We start from the raw sequence: 15,994 nt of genomic DNA on the forward strand, positions 1-15,994 counted from the left end.
TTTCCTAAGCATGCATTATGCAAATTCAGAGCCAGGACTGTAAAGAGAGTATTAGGAAATCAGGTCTCTCCTGTCATTTGAGCGAAACTTACTTCCCTGTCTGTGAGGATAGGATTCCTTCCAGTAGTCTAGAGGAAGTTACACACGACAATGACCCAAATACAGATGAATCCCAAGGCTTTCTGAAGAGGCTATTCATGGAATAGCTCCTTACATGAGCCCCTTACATTTTAAGGAAAATCCAGTACAGTACAGTGGTGTGTTGCATCACTTTTCATTCCTGTGTAGTATTTGCGGAACTCAACTCCACACTGCCTGCAGCAGAAGCAGATGTGTAGGGTCAAGGGTTCCTTTGACAGAGCAGATAGGACCATTTTTGCCTTTTCTCAGTTCGTTCACTGATGCTGAGACAGAAGCGAGCACAAATCACCTAGTACACCATGGAACTGAAACACCCCTGGGAGCATTGGGAGTGCATAAGGCACTTAAGGCATAAGGAGCACTTTGGCTTTTAGCATGTTAAGACAGAGAGCCATGTCTTCTAAGCTACTAATACTGGCCCTAGGATTACATGGCTGTGCACAGGGATGCAGTGGGTTTGCAGTGTTTGTTCCAGTCTTCAGAACCGCCTGACCTCTTATCTACCTGCTGATCTCCTCCCTCCACCACTGCAGACTGCACTCCAGCCACCTTATTCCTCTCCTGTTGGACAGGGATTTGTGAAGGACTTTTGCCAGAGCTGTTGTCTGTAGCGTGGCTCACAGCAGTGCTGTTGCTGTGATGGCTGAAAGCCTTGGCGTACATGAGTTGCATTCAGAGTAAGCTTTGAACTGTGCAAAGTATATGCAAACTAGTGGTGTAATAGCATGCAAACTGGTGCCTTGACCTGATTAATTTTTTTTAAGCCCCAATTTCTCCACTGCTTCACACCATATCTTGCCACTTACACTGATGGGAAGTGAAAATAAATAGATCCCTTTCTGATTTGGAAACATTTTGTCGTGGCTTTGCATTGGCACAAAAGCAAGTACACATTGAAAAGCTGTTGGTTCCCCTGTCTGAAGACAACTAGATGAATTTAACAGCTGGATGAATTTAAAAGCTCAGTTGGAAAAACAGACCTAAAAAGCATAGTGGGGCCACAGGTTCCTTTACACTGCAACAAGTGATGTAAAGAACGAGTGATGCTCCTGAAAAACTGTGGAGAAGGTCATCGAACCTTAATTCCTTTCTAACATCAATTTATTTTCCTCTTAGTTTATTGTTGAAAACAAACTTGTAACTCAATCATTGACTGTGGAATTCATCCCAGAAGAAATGCAAGGACCACCAACAATGTGGACCAGGTGTGGGTTATAAATAGCATCATCAGGAGATCTTCTGTGTCCCAGGGGCACTAGTCCCATAGCCAACGCTCTTCCATTTATATTTTTCTTTTAATCCTGCCATTTTTAAGACCTCTCAGCAAGACCTTCTCCTACAGAGGATTTCTACCACACCAAGCACTGTAATGCCCCTAGACTGAATGAAACCCCTGTAGTAGTACGATGGTTGTAACAATGTCAGGTTTTATACCTACCAATTCTTTAGTAAAAATTACCGTCTGGCAGCTGTAGAGCAACTTTGGATTTGTCCCATACAGTAGGACAGGATACCATACCCTGGAAAAGCAGATGTGTGCAGATAGCATCCTTGAGCTTTCCAAAACCAGGAAATAGTTTGACCCAAAAGAAACTGAGAAAGATAGAGGGCCTTGAACAGAGACACAAAACAGTAATAATTTATACACAGGCATTTCAAGTTACCATTGATTCATCTTGAGTCAGGAATTATTAAAAAAAGGGAGTGCAAACATATTTTTCTGGCTCTCAATTTTTTTTTCAGGCAAGAAAGCTTTTGTTTCCTTTTTCCTGTAAAAATGGGAAGGGAGAAAAGTCTTACATTTATTTATTTATTCATTTATTTACAACTTTTCATTAAAATTAAGACAGAATTAGGAAATAAGCCCTTATGGACTTAGGAAATTCTGTTTCAGTGGCTCAAATATTAATATAGTGCCCTATCTCACCTTTACTACCTCATGTCTTTCATCCCAATCAATCATCTTGACTGCACAGTAATGCAGCTACTTCTGAGTAGAATCACTTGGTCATGAACCAAAGCCTGCTTTTCTAAAGCAATAGTACAAAGGAAGGAAAAAGCTCTCTGGTGTGTCATCTGTACCTGCTATTGCCTGAAAATAAGTGGAATTCCATCAGAGTTCTTCTCTCCCAGCAGAGCTGAATTAGGGCTTAAGCTAATGAGATATCCCAACACAACTGAAGCCTGTCTTAAGCTTACCTTTTCTCTAAGAGACTCTTCACCAGGAGAAGGTGCCTTTTGCTGGTTTTATTGCCTTTTAGTACCCCAAAAATCTACTGAGCCAAGAAAAGTGTTCATTTTCCTTGAGTGAGCATACAACAGTGAGAGGAGACAGGTTCTGTCACTCAGCACCTAGCTCAGGACCCCTGAAGTGCATGGTCAGACCCCCAGATGTCACGCACGGTTTCTGTGCGACTTTGGTGACTTCAGCAGTTTGGTTTACTTGTTCATAGAAGCAAGGGCAAAGTAAAACTATGAACACCCATCTTTCAGTGTGAGTTAAAATACTCTATAAAAACTGCTAGCAAAAGTTTTTACAGGTCTAGTTCAGCTTGAAAAGATACAGCTTTGTACAAAATGCCATATGTTGCCTGATGAAGATTTCCTTTCTGATTGCAGTTTATGAATGCACACAAGCCTGTGAAAAGAAGCAAAAACAAATGGCCAGATTCATTGAGTCAGAGAAGACGTTTTTTTAACTGGATTCTCTCATTGCCCTTTCTTTCCATGCCAGGTGCAGTGACAGCAAAATAAATTCAATTCGCAGACTCCTGTCATCCTCCAGATCTTTGGATCAGTTGTTATTCCCTCCCAGCCTCATTCATCGATGCTAAGGATGAAGTTCTAAACACTTGCTGTGGTTGAAACTGTTCTTACATCATCTCCTGAACAGAATGACTTCACTCACATGAAATCATGAAGTTAATGCCACAGTTGAGACTTCAAAGCTCTTTCTGCTGACCTGAGCTGATTTTTTTTTTTTTTAAATACTATGGTAGTTGCTGGTTCTTAACTGAGAGAAGAATTGCCAAAGTAGTCAGTGTTCTCCTTATTGTGCAATACAAGAAGATGGGAGAATTTTCCAGCAGAGCTGCAGTCTGGATGGGGGTGGCAGTGCCATAGTACGAATTCTCCACTTAATCTCAAATTAGTTTTGATTTTCGTCTTGTTGTATAAAATGGGGATGAATATCCTTGATCTATATTATCTACTCGAACTAGATAACCTTTAAAAGATCCCTTCCAACTCAAACTATTCTATGATTCTATGAATTTGGTAGTTGCACTGGAAAAGGGATTCTCACAAGACAAAAAGTGATTAGAGAGCTGGCTAATGGGGGTGAGAGATCAAACTGCAAGGACAACTGTCAGGCAAAAAGATAGTTTGTAGTGGAGGTTCTTATGGACAATACTAATTTTAATTTCTGTTAGCGCCATTTGGAAAAGACAGAAGCGTGCTTATAACATTTGCTAATTACTAAGGGATGTCATCAAAGCAAGATAGGAAGAAGGGGATGGGGTAATAGGAATTGAATAAAATGAAGTGGTACACAGTGCAGGGTCACATACTTACAAAACCTTTTACTACAGTGGGAACTTCCATTCCATTTGCCTTTACAATCAGGGAGGACAAAGAAAGAGAGGAACCCCATCTTAATAGTCAGTGATTATGAGCAACCAGTTTGATATGAACTTGATAACGTGACCCCAGGACATACCAAAAAAAATTGAGCCTTCTTTAATGACAAGAAATTTTGAGCTTGGTTTGTATGACTCCGCAAAAGAAGTGTTGAAAGGAGATGACAGTGGGCCCTATAAATATATCAGGAGTGCAAACATCGGAGAGGAAGAGTTATTTTAAGGTGAAAAATAATATGGTAGCAGAATGAGTAGGTATAGTTTGGCAATAAATAACTTTAGCCTATAAATTAGAAGGTCTGTAGTCTTCAGAGAGAGGCTTTGGACCAGTCTTTCAGAATAGGGAGGAAGACACTGACAGGTATCTAAATGACTCTGATGTGGTTACCTGCAATAGCAGAAAACTATTTCCTCTGTCCAGAAAGTCCTTTCTGCTTCTGTGTTTCTGGGTTGTAGTACAGTGGGATTCCTAAATGTTAATAATGCAAGTAGCAACAGCGATTAGCTATTAATGCAAGTAGCAACAGTGATTAGCTATTAATCAATAATATTAATTAGAGACTGGGTTGACTGGATGTTGCCAGTGACTGGATAAAACCAGAAGGATGGACAAATCTCTTCTTTGTAAGATAAGACACCCAAAGGAAAGAGTGCTCATCCAGGCTCGGTTTCAGAGAAGGCTTTACCCAATTCCTGTTCATTTGGGTAGCACCGATATAATTAATCCAGACTAACCCATTTTATGGAGTTCCTATGATGGTGAGACCAGAATTGAGTCCAACATCTCCAAATAGGTTCAGAGTGTGCTAATTGTCAATATTAAGATTTTAAAATTTTAAACATTTCTTGGCAAAACTGAAACATAACTTTTCTTTCCTATAAAGCTTCATGAATGTACAGTGTGATTCCTGGATAGAGATCACATCGGCTCCACAGTAATTAATTTACAGGTTTCTCACTGACCTTAGCTCAGCTCTGGGAATCATGCCAGCACAATTACAGTAACTCTGAACAGGACAGACATAAAGCTTCTGTATCTACCCTGAAATTGTGCCACGTTTTTCTCTTGCTCGGTGATGGAAAGATGCATTTCTTCTTTGATTGGTTTCAAGTAGTTCAGGCAGCATTGGCTATAACAAGATTATCTCCAGCAAAGCAGGGAAAAGAAGAAAACCACCATGCAGATGTGTGCATACACAATACATGTACTCTGTAGATAATCTTTGGGAAGTGTATCCCAAGAAGCAGTGTGTTGAGAAGGCGAGTCAAGGTGACTTGAGCTAGCTACCTAGAAAATAAATGTCATAGCTGGGAATAAAATTCAAGGGGCAGATGCGTGATTCAGTATTGTTTTCAATGAATCACACTACCTTCCTGGAGCACGTCAAGGCCCATTGCCTTCCTTCCTGTGAAGATGGGCAGCTGGATTGCAATGACACCAGGTGGAGCTGAATGCATTCATCACCTTGGAAAATCAGGCCCCTCGTGGTTTTCTCTGATGTTAATTGACCGTCGGACCCTGCAAGAGGGGAGTCAACACATTTCCTGGCCTATGGTCTAAGTGTTTTCCAAATGCTAGAGTAAATTTAATGTTGTTGCAGAGGAAATGCCGACGCAATCCACCAGCAGCTGCTACTCTCCAACATCCTCACAAAGGTACAGTATATACCAGAGGTGTGAGGGGGTGAGTGCATGCAGCTAGGGTATGCAAAACCCCAGCCTCTTCTAAATGGCAGGCAGGACTCTGTGTGTTCCCTCCAGAGCTCGTACCTTCCTGCCCTCAAGAGAAACTCTGCTAAGGGCTGCTTCCTAGAAAATGCCTGGTACCATCCCGAATGTAAGCCCCTGAAAAAGCAGGCTTTTGATGTGGGACCACTGAGGGTATAATCTCATTTTCCTAGGTCCCTGATTTATGAATCCTATATCTAAATGTGGAAATGTGGATTTCTTCTAAGTGCAAGTGAGAATGGTAAGAGCAATGTTCTGAATAAATATATTGTGATGAGTCTAAAAGATCAGGTGATGCCTGTGTTCAAACAGGCAAATTTAATTTATTGACAGATGAGTCTCAATGATTAAATTAACCTGGTTTAATGAATTACTGCCTCTCAGTGGAGCTGTGAAAACTGACTGCATTGTGCTTTAGTCCCTTGCTTTTTAAAATAAATTATATTAAGGGAAAGCAAACATGTTTGGTTTAGAATGGAAAGGCCATTAACGTGGTCAGTTCAGATGGCTGTGCATGTGCATGGTAACTCATTAAACCACAGGAAGGTAATCCTGAACTCTGAATTTCTCATGTCCCAGAAAATTTCCCCCAGAAATTAGTAAGTACTTTTTTCAAAGCCAGATTGGATGGGGCATTGAGCAACTTGGTCTAGAAGGAGGTGTCCCTCCCCATGGCAAGAGTGTTGGAACTAGATGATTTTTAAGGTTTCTTCCAACCCAGGCCATTCTATGATTCAATTCATGTTGGGGTTGAATAGTGAAAAAGGAATATGATGATGCTGTGGCAATCTCCAACCAGGAGATGGTGAATGGTGAAAGAATAGCACATTGCTGCTCACAGAGCTGCGCTGGGGTTGCACTCCTCCACTGACAGAGATGTTTGATCATGTCACCAATAAAAGTTGAACCACGTCCGTTGGATCCAGATTATGATAAACTTAATTCTTAAGTGTCTAATCTGATGTCAGCTCTGGTCTGGAAATGTAATCTTTTAATCTGTTTGTTTGTTAGGTTTTTTTAAATGCAAAATAATTTGGTGAAACCAGCCTTGTTACACACCACAAGCTGTATTTTTCGGTCCTCAACACACTGCAGGCATGTGGAGTCACATTTGTGCATAGTGGTGTCATTAGTTATTCATCAGACAGCAAAGAAGGTTTCGGATGTTGTTGGGAACAGAGATGTCCCCAACCCCTCCTACCGTCACACTGACTCCTGCAGCCGTGTGATCACCTGCCACCCAAATCCCACACAAGGTCCTGCTGCATTTCCCGTCCCGTGAAAATGGGATGCCGTGCCCAGCCCTGCTCTGCCCACTTTGCTCCCGCTGTTTGCATGTCCACTCTTCCCCCTGCAAGCACCCTGCTCTGCTAGTCCCAGCCGGGAAGCGTTCGTGCCTCGGAAGGATGCCCTTGCTCCATCGGAAGGATGCCCTTGCTCCATGCCGGCTGCTCTCCCGGGAGCGGGCGGGGCCGGCGGCGATAGGGAGGATGGATGGGCGGTGCCGGGGGCCGGTCCAAGTGCCGGGGGCCGGTCCAAGTGCCGGGGCCGCGGGCGTTGCCGGGCGACGGGCGGGCGCTCCCGTTGTCTCCCTCCTGCCCTCTCCCGTTCTCCCCGCGGCCCAGCCGACAGGTAGGAGCCGGCCCGGCCCCGCCACCAGGAGGCAGGCCCGTGTGGAGGGGTCGTGCTTCTAGCCCGTGGGAGGGAGGGAGCAGTGGGAGCCCGGAGGTGTCTGGGGTCGTGTGGTGGGCGTGGGGACTGGAGTAAGGTGGAGTCCGGCTTACCCTCCTTAGCCAGGGCTTGTGCAGCTGGGTTTTAGGGACGTTAACAAAGGCCGTTGTGGTGACCACGGTGGTCACTGCGGGACATACTGGCTAGTGTGCGCAGGACTAGCAGAGCTGGCTGGAGCAGGACACGCTGGCTGGTGTGGGACACCTCCAGTGCATCCCAGGGCTTGAAGACCCCACCAAAGCATGTGCATCACTGTAGCAATCCAGCCTATGCACGGGTGGAAAGCATCTGAGGGCTGAGACCGAAAGTCTCTGTTTATGTCAGTGTTGGCAATAAATCTGGTTTAACAGCATGTTTAAATTTTATGTTTTGGTGGAGCTCTGAGGAGAAAGAAGTTGATGAATAAATAGTCCTCGGCAGCAGGTGCAAGTTTTAGAGGGTATCCCCAGGTATTTTGTGCTGAGAGAATGTGGCTCCTCCGTGTTGCCTCCTCAGCTTCTCTTGAAGGGCTGAAGAGACTTTGCAGTGCCGAGCTTACAGGCTTTAAGTTTTGTTTAACTTCTTGCAGAAAGGGCTAGGTGTGGTCCTTGACCAGCCCTCTGTGGCATCTAGGATGTTTTGGGGATGTACCTGCTGTCAGCAAGACTCATATTGCCTACTCATAGTTTTTAGCAGACAGTAATTAGTTAATTGGATATCTTCAGCTCTCCCTGTGGCCTGTATGTGAGGCCTGTGCTATCCTTGCTCTGCACCTGTCTTCTGTAGTTGTTGATTCCTGATAATGATTTTCATGCTTGCCTACTATTTTCCTTTCGGACTGCTTTTACAAGGCAATGTTTTCTGACAGTGAAATATATTAAATATATTAAATGTCAACTTTAACCTTTTATCCCATGCTACCCCAATGGCAATGTTTTCTCTAACACACATTCAACTTACTTCTACCACCTAGGAAATGACTGTTCTTTTTGTTCAGTAAATAACTTTTTTTTTTCTTCAAATATGTAGATTCTGCCATATCAAATCCCCCACCTTTTCGTGATCTGCTTGGGAACTGTATTCAGTTATACTTTCATTAAGCTCTTCTAGGCTCTACTACTTCATATCCTGTTATACTTTTAAACCCTTTTGAGTGTGGACTTCTGCTGCTACAGTGGACAAAATACTTTTTGTTATTAATTGTGAAATGCTCAGAATTTCTTGGGTTTGTTTTAGTTTTATTCTCTTGAAGATTGTATTCCTAACTGTTGTTTTAGCAGGACATGGAGCAGTTAAATAACAAATTGCACTATGAGCACCTGTAATTCAAGATAAATGGAGATGAACAGCTGGGACAACTAAATTAAGATGTCTGTAGAAGGGGGATGCGAAATGATGCAGAACACCAGTGGCACTGGAAGAAAAGGTAAAATAATTTCAAATGTGCAAATTACTGAAAATGTTTCAGAACTTTTTTTAAAATACTCTCCCATTTAATTTCATTACTTTGCATCATGTTATTTTGTCTGGTTTTGAGTTTGCCTGAAGAACTTGGATTAAAAATGCAGCATTCAGGCATGTCAAATCTCAGAGTTGCTGTCATTAACAGGTTTTGTTTTGGGGATGGCAGTGAGTTTTTTTCTGATCTTTGTGTTCTTTCTCTTGACTTTAACACTGAGAATTACAAGACTTCTCTGGGTCTGACCTCTCAAGGCATTGATATATGGATGCATCTGCCTATGGGCAGCTCAATTTGTTGGTCATACGCTACTGTCAATAAAAGAGAGAACAGGCTCTGCCCATGGCCTGGCCTGCCATCAGCCTGTTCTTACACAGTTCAAGGGACCTGATCCTATATAAAAGCAGGATTCAGATTATATGTGAGACCAGATGCAAGTTTAACAGTGGACTGGAGTGATATTACTATGTATGATTATGATGATGCATGTGCTTTTCAAACTGAAGTTCCTCGGGGGAAACAGTTAAAGAAATCACATTTATTCCCAGAGTTTGAAGTAGTATAAAAGTTAGTGCTGCAAAATAGTAACATTATGTGATATGCCATAAATTTGGGATTGCTACATTTGTCACTAATGGGAATGGCTTAATATTTATTTATGAGGAATTATGAAGAGGTTATTTTTTAAATCAGAAAATTCATGAGCTTTTCACAGAAATTAATTATTTAGGTACATCTGCATAATTTTAATTTGCTGGTAAAATGGTTAGTGTTTTTATACCTTCTACAGATTCACATGTGGGCTTGAAAAAGGATTTGAACCAAACTTATATTAGTAAGGCCACAAGTACTTGCTATAATACAAATCAAAAGACCAGATTTGCCATGGCAGACATAGTAAATACTAATGTATCTGTATTAAAAGGAAAAGATTGTGGACCCTGGCCAGTTCAAAGAAGCATTATCTGATATTTTAAAAAAAATGTCAGAAAGCATGCATTCCTTTGACTGTAGCTTCTCAAATCAGGAAGCAGTATTTGAAGTATAAAAACCCCCTGGCTGTTTATTTTACATTTTTTGCATCTTAAGTTTTAATTTTTATAATGGAGTTCTAAAACTACTTTGGTTTTCATTTTTTTAATGTTACTAGCATATGTAGTGGTTGGGTGTCGTTTTGCTTTATTTTAATAGAATATCCACCCAAGTTCAAAGTGATGAACGTGAAGAAAAGAAACATATATAGAATGAAGGGCTTTAAGTAAATTATTGTTACTTCAGAAAGAGCATTTAGCTGTTGTGATTGTTCTCTGAAAATATCATCTTGCAGCTGGTCAAATAGACAGTGTTAAAACTTCTGAGTAAAGGAATTGAAAACAGTGGAAAATCAGGTACTGTCTCTGTGGCCACATCTTTCAACTTACGTCCAATACTGATCATCTTGGAGGGTAAATGGCAGAACTGAAATAGATTCCATGAAATACTTCAGATAGAAGAGGAGATGAAAAATGAGATGGGGAAAAAAAGCTATAATTTAATGAATGGCATGGACAGTGGGATGTGTCCTCCATAATTCTAACTGCTTTTGACCTAATTTCTAATTTTAGCCTCCACAACAACCTATGCCAGTGTCTTCCACAATTCAAATAAATACAGTGCAAAAATGCACTTTCTCCTTTTTAAAAACTGCTTCCTGATAAAATTTCTGTGTTGTCTTTAGTCACTGGATGACTATTTGTCATGTCTCAACACATGATAAATAATTGCCTCCCTGTATACCTCCCCAGCTGTTGAACACACCACCTTTGGAATTGTGAAGATACTGAGCAGTTGATTGCCAGAAATTACGGCCATATGCCGGGGGAAAGACCACTTTGGACTACCCCTACTTCTGATATTGTTTTTAAAGGATCTATTTCTGACTACAGTAGTTAGTTGGAGATCTGTCTTGACCCAGCAGGACAGTTATAATGCATCTTCATCAGTAACCTAAATTGATTATGCAAGGTCCTTTTCACAGTGAGTTTTCTGCTCTTGCTAAAATTTTGGGAATGTCTGTTACTAAATAAGCTCCTGCAGCATCTTCCACTGTTTAGTATTTTTCTACAAGTTCAGCTAAAATCTGTCTCTTTTTATACAATCTGTCCCATGTGAGCAACACATTGGAAATCAGAAACATTGCAGCTGCTCTTCAAATGGCTTTGCAGGGCTTGTAATCTCTTGCTTCAATTAGCTTAATTACCAAACAAAATGGACTGAAAATTGTTTGAGGACAACCAGAGCACGTTGAAACTCAGAAATGCCATATATGATGCATTTCATCCTGCACAGAAGTTTGTATTTCAAAAGGCTCATAAATGCAATGCAACAGTACCTGGAAAAAAAAGTCCATTTTTACTGTCCTTTTCTTAGCTGGAATCTGGAAATGCTTCTAAATAGTGGATACTTCAAAATCACCACTGGACCAAGAGGCGTGTGTAAGGGACATGATGAGCGTGTGAGGAACAGGTTGGATGCACAGACTGTGAGGGTACAAAATGCCAGGGATTCCTTTGTTGGGGGTCCCTCCCTGGAGGCACCAGCTCGAGCTGGTTTTGCATTGAGTAATTAAATTACTCAAAGTAACCAGACATCTGAGATTCTGCAGTGGGAAACCCAGGGTCGAGGTGGTAAGGAAAACTTGTCTGACTGTGAGTGTGGGGTGTGCAGGGAGTCGAGTGTGGCACCCATCGGGTCACTGGAGCCACCCCTGTGAAGGAGCTTCGGTCCCAGCAGTGAAAGTCTGGGGTGGTGGGAGTGTGACTGACAGAGTGGCTCCTGGATGGTCAGACAGGAAGGTTTCCGTAACAATTTGACAAGCTAGCTGCAGAATGATTTGATATAGAGGCATTTCCAGCACATATGATAAAACATTTCTCATTACTCTACAACCTTCTCAGCAGGATCTGGGAAAGTATTATACATGCAATTGTAATTATGCAATTTAATACATGCAATTTGTAGATATATAAAGAAGAAACAGGTGACATTGAAGTGCATTGCCTTTTTATTTATTACTGCAATGTTTTTACAGAATATTAGGCATTTTTTAATCTCAGCAGGGTTGGCTCAAACCTAGTCTGGGTTTGTAGCACGCATTTTTTCTCTGGGATCACTGCTGCTTTGGGTGACAGCACAGTTTGAACTCAACTCTGTGCATGGGGGTAATACAAAGTCCACGAAGCTCCCAAGAACTTACCCTGAAGACTCTGTGCAACATAAGTCCTGAAAATTACCTACCGTGGTCATGGTAATTGTAGAGCAGGATTTACATGCAGTAGCAGAGGACTGTCATGGGCTCTTGCAGCTTGTAAAACCACAAATAAGGAAGGTAAACAAATGAGACAAATCAATGCACTTGCTTTATCTGTAAATTTGGGTGCTCGACCCAAGGCTTTAAATTGACTGAACACTTACACAAAACAATCCTTGTGAGCATTCAAGTCATTCGGTGTCTTTAATGTCAGTGAATTTTTATTTATATTAAATTGGATATTGATATCTTGATATTTCAGCATTCTCTTAAAAGCTTTTTTTCTTAGTGGGGCACACAACTGGAATATTTATGAATGTTCTTTATAGTGTTTACATGATCCCATGATATTAAAGTAGTATAACTGAAGTAGTTGTTACCTCCTTCTGCTTAACAAAAACAGAAGATTAGAATCATACTGTCCAGTCATACACTGAAAAGAATTCACGTTAATAACAGGTCAGATGTTTTATTTTTCAGCTTTTTGGAAGTCGCACCTGCTAAAATAGACTGATGTGTTGCGAGATGCTTTATATTACATAAATGTTGCAGGAACTGTTTTTGCCATTATGGGTGGATTATTGTAACAGTAGTTTCCTGATGACATCATAGTAAATTCCAGCTGCCCAAACAGTTATTTTCCAGAAGAGGTTATCTGCAGTGCACTTGCGCAAAATTACACTTAAAAGGGCCCTCATAGTTCCCTCGGGACTTATAAACCAAACCTTTTGTCAAATCCTCAGTAAACAGAGAATTCTTTGTTTTCATTCTGTGTCTGTGGTAACAGTATGGGCACTACTGTAATTTGTGGTTCTGAATTAAACAAATAAAAACTATATTGTGCAAGACAAGAGAAATGGAAGTCTGCAGCGCAAGCTTCCTGTCATGAAGGGATACATAGCACAGTGCTTCTCAAATGTTTTTTCCTAGAGAACTTTTAGGCTGATGAGATACAGATAAGGGTCCAAAGATTGCAGAACCCCCACTGAAATGGTACCCTCCCTGTCCAGTGAAGGCATGAGTAGCCACAGAGCAGGAAAGGATGCTGGCTGAGAAGCTGGCCTGAGGGAGCAGAAATTCCTTTTTGTATGGGATGTTAATATATAGAGGTATATGCCTTTCCTAGACTAAATCTGGATTGATTACCATTGTTTGATATTTTGTTTGTTTCTTTTTAAACATGCCTTGTCACACAATTCAGAGGATCTTACCCACTCTTAAGAGGCCATAATTAATGTTGAGTCAGACATTCGTGGCGATTGCTGAATTTGAAATGTGTATTAATATATATTTAATGAAGAGTACACAATCCTACCATTGACCCTTCAATAAATCTTGTAGCAGGAAAGTAAAATCTTGGAGTTTTACCAGTGTCAGACCCTAAGAACATCGAGTAACTCTTCTCTGCCAATTTCTTTCTGGCAAATTACAGTATTCTGCAGGGATTTCAAATAACATGTGGTTGCAAGGATCATTAAATTTTAATAATGATCTTTATTAGTGGTATTTGTATATGTTTAAAATGTCCTGCAGTTTTTAATGGACTTTCACAACATGCCTGAGATTTGAATAGCTTGCCATGATCAAGCACACTCACTTTGGTAAGGAGGGTGGCAGCAGTGGAGAAAGTTGTCAGCTTAACAGTTCGTGGAATTCAAGATCTTCCATGTTACTGCTCTGGTCATTAATTTCTCCTGCATTCAATTATTATCTGCTTCTAGTTATCCAGATATGTAAGAGCCTGTTAAGTTAATGCCTTTGATGCAAATCCTGCAAAAACAAATTCTTTTGTTTCTTTCATGATTTTACTCTTCTCAGTGTTCACATGCAGGACAAAACTCCATTATTTTTTGTCCATTTTCTCTTTCCCTGAAGCTCATCTACTTACTGGTATTGCTTTGCTGTCCCACTGAATTTGTTGAAGGTTTGTACTAGGTGCAGTTAGCTTCCATCCTTGCTGGTCTCACGAAGTCTTGCAGGAATGGTCATTCCATTCAGCTCATACATCCAATACATATCCAATGCAACCATCTTCCCCATGGAGGAAATCTTCAGGTTCGTGACTTCTCAGACCTCTTTAATGACAAAAAGATCTTTCCAGTCCCTGTAAATTGTCCCACTGAGGCTAACACTAGTTAGAGTCAATGATTGCTTCTCCCATGCATTTGACAGAGTCACAGGTCTCTCATTTGGTTTTTAGCATTATAAATGAGTGGATGAGGTGGCTTTACTGGAGCGGTTTTACCTGTCTCAGAAAGTCAGGTGGACCTGATGAAAATGAGCAGTATATCCTCTGTATCTGTAGGAAGACAAGTGTTGTGCTTCTGCACAGTGCTGGAGATTTCAGAGGCTTTTGGATTTTATGTAAGATTGGCACCTCACCACTATGATTCCTGCAGTCTTTACTTTTCTGTATTCCTCATTTTGAGGATGATATTTTGATCCATATTCAGGAGAAGATTATTTCTTCTCTGGAGAAAGTTTTGAAGTGATGGAGGCATTTAAAAAATGGCTGACAATAATTCAACTTGATCCCTGGCAATTTGTAATGAAAATACTTTTCTCCTCACTAATCTACTGTTACAATAATTACAAGAACAGATCAATAGCAGGAAGTATAAAACAAAGCGTTACTTTGGATATTAAGCCATAAATTGATCTCCCTGTCAACCTAAAGTAAGTGCTGTATCAACACTTTTCAAAGATTTGAGGACATTCTGAAACATAATAGCGAGGGACCAATAGAGGGAGAACAATAATTTGTTTTATGCAAGTGTCTTAACTCTTTGTGGCCCAAATCTGCATAATCCTGCGATTATCTCATTATGTTTTACACTCACATGTTACATCAGTGTTCTCTAACTATTGCTCCACTTGGCTCTGGTAACATACAGGATTATCTCTGGATAATAACAATCCTCACTTGAATTAGGAAGAACCACCAGTACTTGCACATGATCCAACACAAATCTTCTGCAATTGGCAAAGTATTCCAGAATTTATATGACAGATATTCTACTCCAAGTCAGTTATTGACCAAAATAATTCCTTCTTAGGAAAATAAGGACAACACCAGAAGATCTTGCTGTCACAGAAGATTCTTTAGTTTCCTTGGACAACTGATGACTATTGCAACTCTTACTGACTAAATCATACTGACGTGCTCTAAAGAAAGCAGAGGAGAAAAATCTGAGAAATTCTGGAATTCTTTGGAAAAAGAAACAGGTAATAGAAATTTATGGGTTGTAACTTTTCTTTCAAAATATAAGACACATAGTGTTTTTGAGGTCCCTCCTAATGGGCAGAAGTATGAAAATATGGAAGTTGTCCTTATACTACTATAGGTATGCTGAGTAGAAGCTGCAAATATCACTGCTCAATTCGCTTATGGTGGTTGTTTTATAATCCAGTAAGAAAGATTGAAAGGAGGTGTGTGTCTCTGAAGAATTTGTTCTTGAATATGATTTTTAAGCATTGAATATTGCTGTGGCTTAGATGTAGCACATTTGAGAAGTCAGCTTCTGTAGGAATGCTTGCCAGGTACGTGCAGTGATCTGAAAATATAATTTTTGCTTTCTGTGGGCTTCCTCTCCCCTGATGAATGTATGAAAGGAGCACTTAGGAGTCTGAGGGTTTGGTTCCTCCCTTTCTAATCCTAGGAGATTCTGCAGAGAGATTTGGTGGATCGTTAATTTTTCGTTGCTGTTTTTCTTTTAATAAGGGCTGCTGTTTTTGCTGACAGTACTGAGTCCTTTGAATTTCTTTTTCTTGTGCAAGTGAAGAATTTTGACTGGACATGAGTAGTCAGAGCAAGAAGTCTCTTCGATCTAAACCTCTCTCACCTACTAACAAGACAGTCCTCTCAAGCAGAGGCGACTAGCTGAGCAGTGAGAACTTCTATTCATCCTAACAGAAATTACTCCTGTGTTTAACTGTTTATTAGTATGAGGGGGAAGGAAGGTGGTAATTCTCAGGTCTTGGCCACCACTGAAGCTTTGTCAGCCAGTTATGATTAGCTTGATCATTTAA

The 15,994-nt window shown here is 40.7% G+C and overlaps 1 protein-coding gene across 11 annotated transcripts in view; it reads left to right on the forward strand.

Annotated features, from left to right (window-relative positions):
* The window catches only part of LRRC56 (leucine rich repeat containing 56), a 79,988-nt gene that overhangs the window by 13,289 nt on the left and 50,705 nt on the right, over positions 1–15,994 (forward strand). For 3 of the 11 annotated variants that reach the window (XM_029963330.1, XM_018082035.2, XM_018082037.2), the window contains 2 exons: positions 8,498–8,643; positions 15,022–15,190. The gene's annotated coding sequence lies outside the window, so the exon portion shown is untranslated. Of the gene's footprint in view, positions 1–7,055; positions 7,236–8,494; positions 8,644–15,021; positions 15,191–15,994 lie in introns of those variants that run through there. The other 8 variants (XM_029963328.1, XM_029963332.1, XM_018082036.2 and 5 more) reach the window with 6 other exon arrangements.

The sequence above is a fragment of the Manacus vitellinus genome, unplaced genomic scaffold (assembly GCF_001715985.3).
Source record: "Manacus vitellinus isolate BGI_N305 unplaced genomic scaffold, ASM171598v3 scaffold_59_pilon, whole genome shotgun sequence".
NCBI classification, from domain to species: Eukaryota; Metazoa; Chordata; class Aves; order Passeriformes; family Pipridae; genus Manacus; species Manacus vitellinus.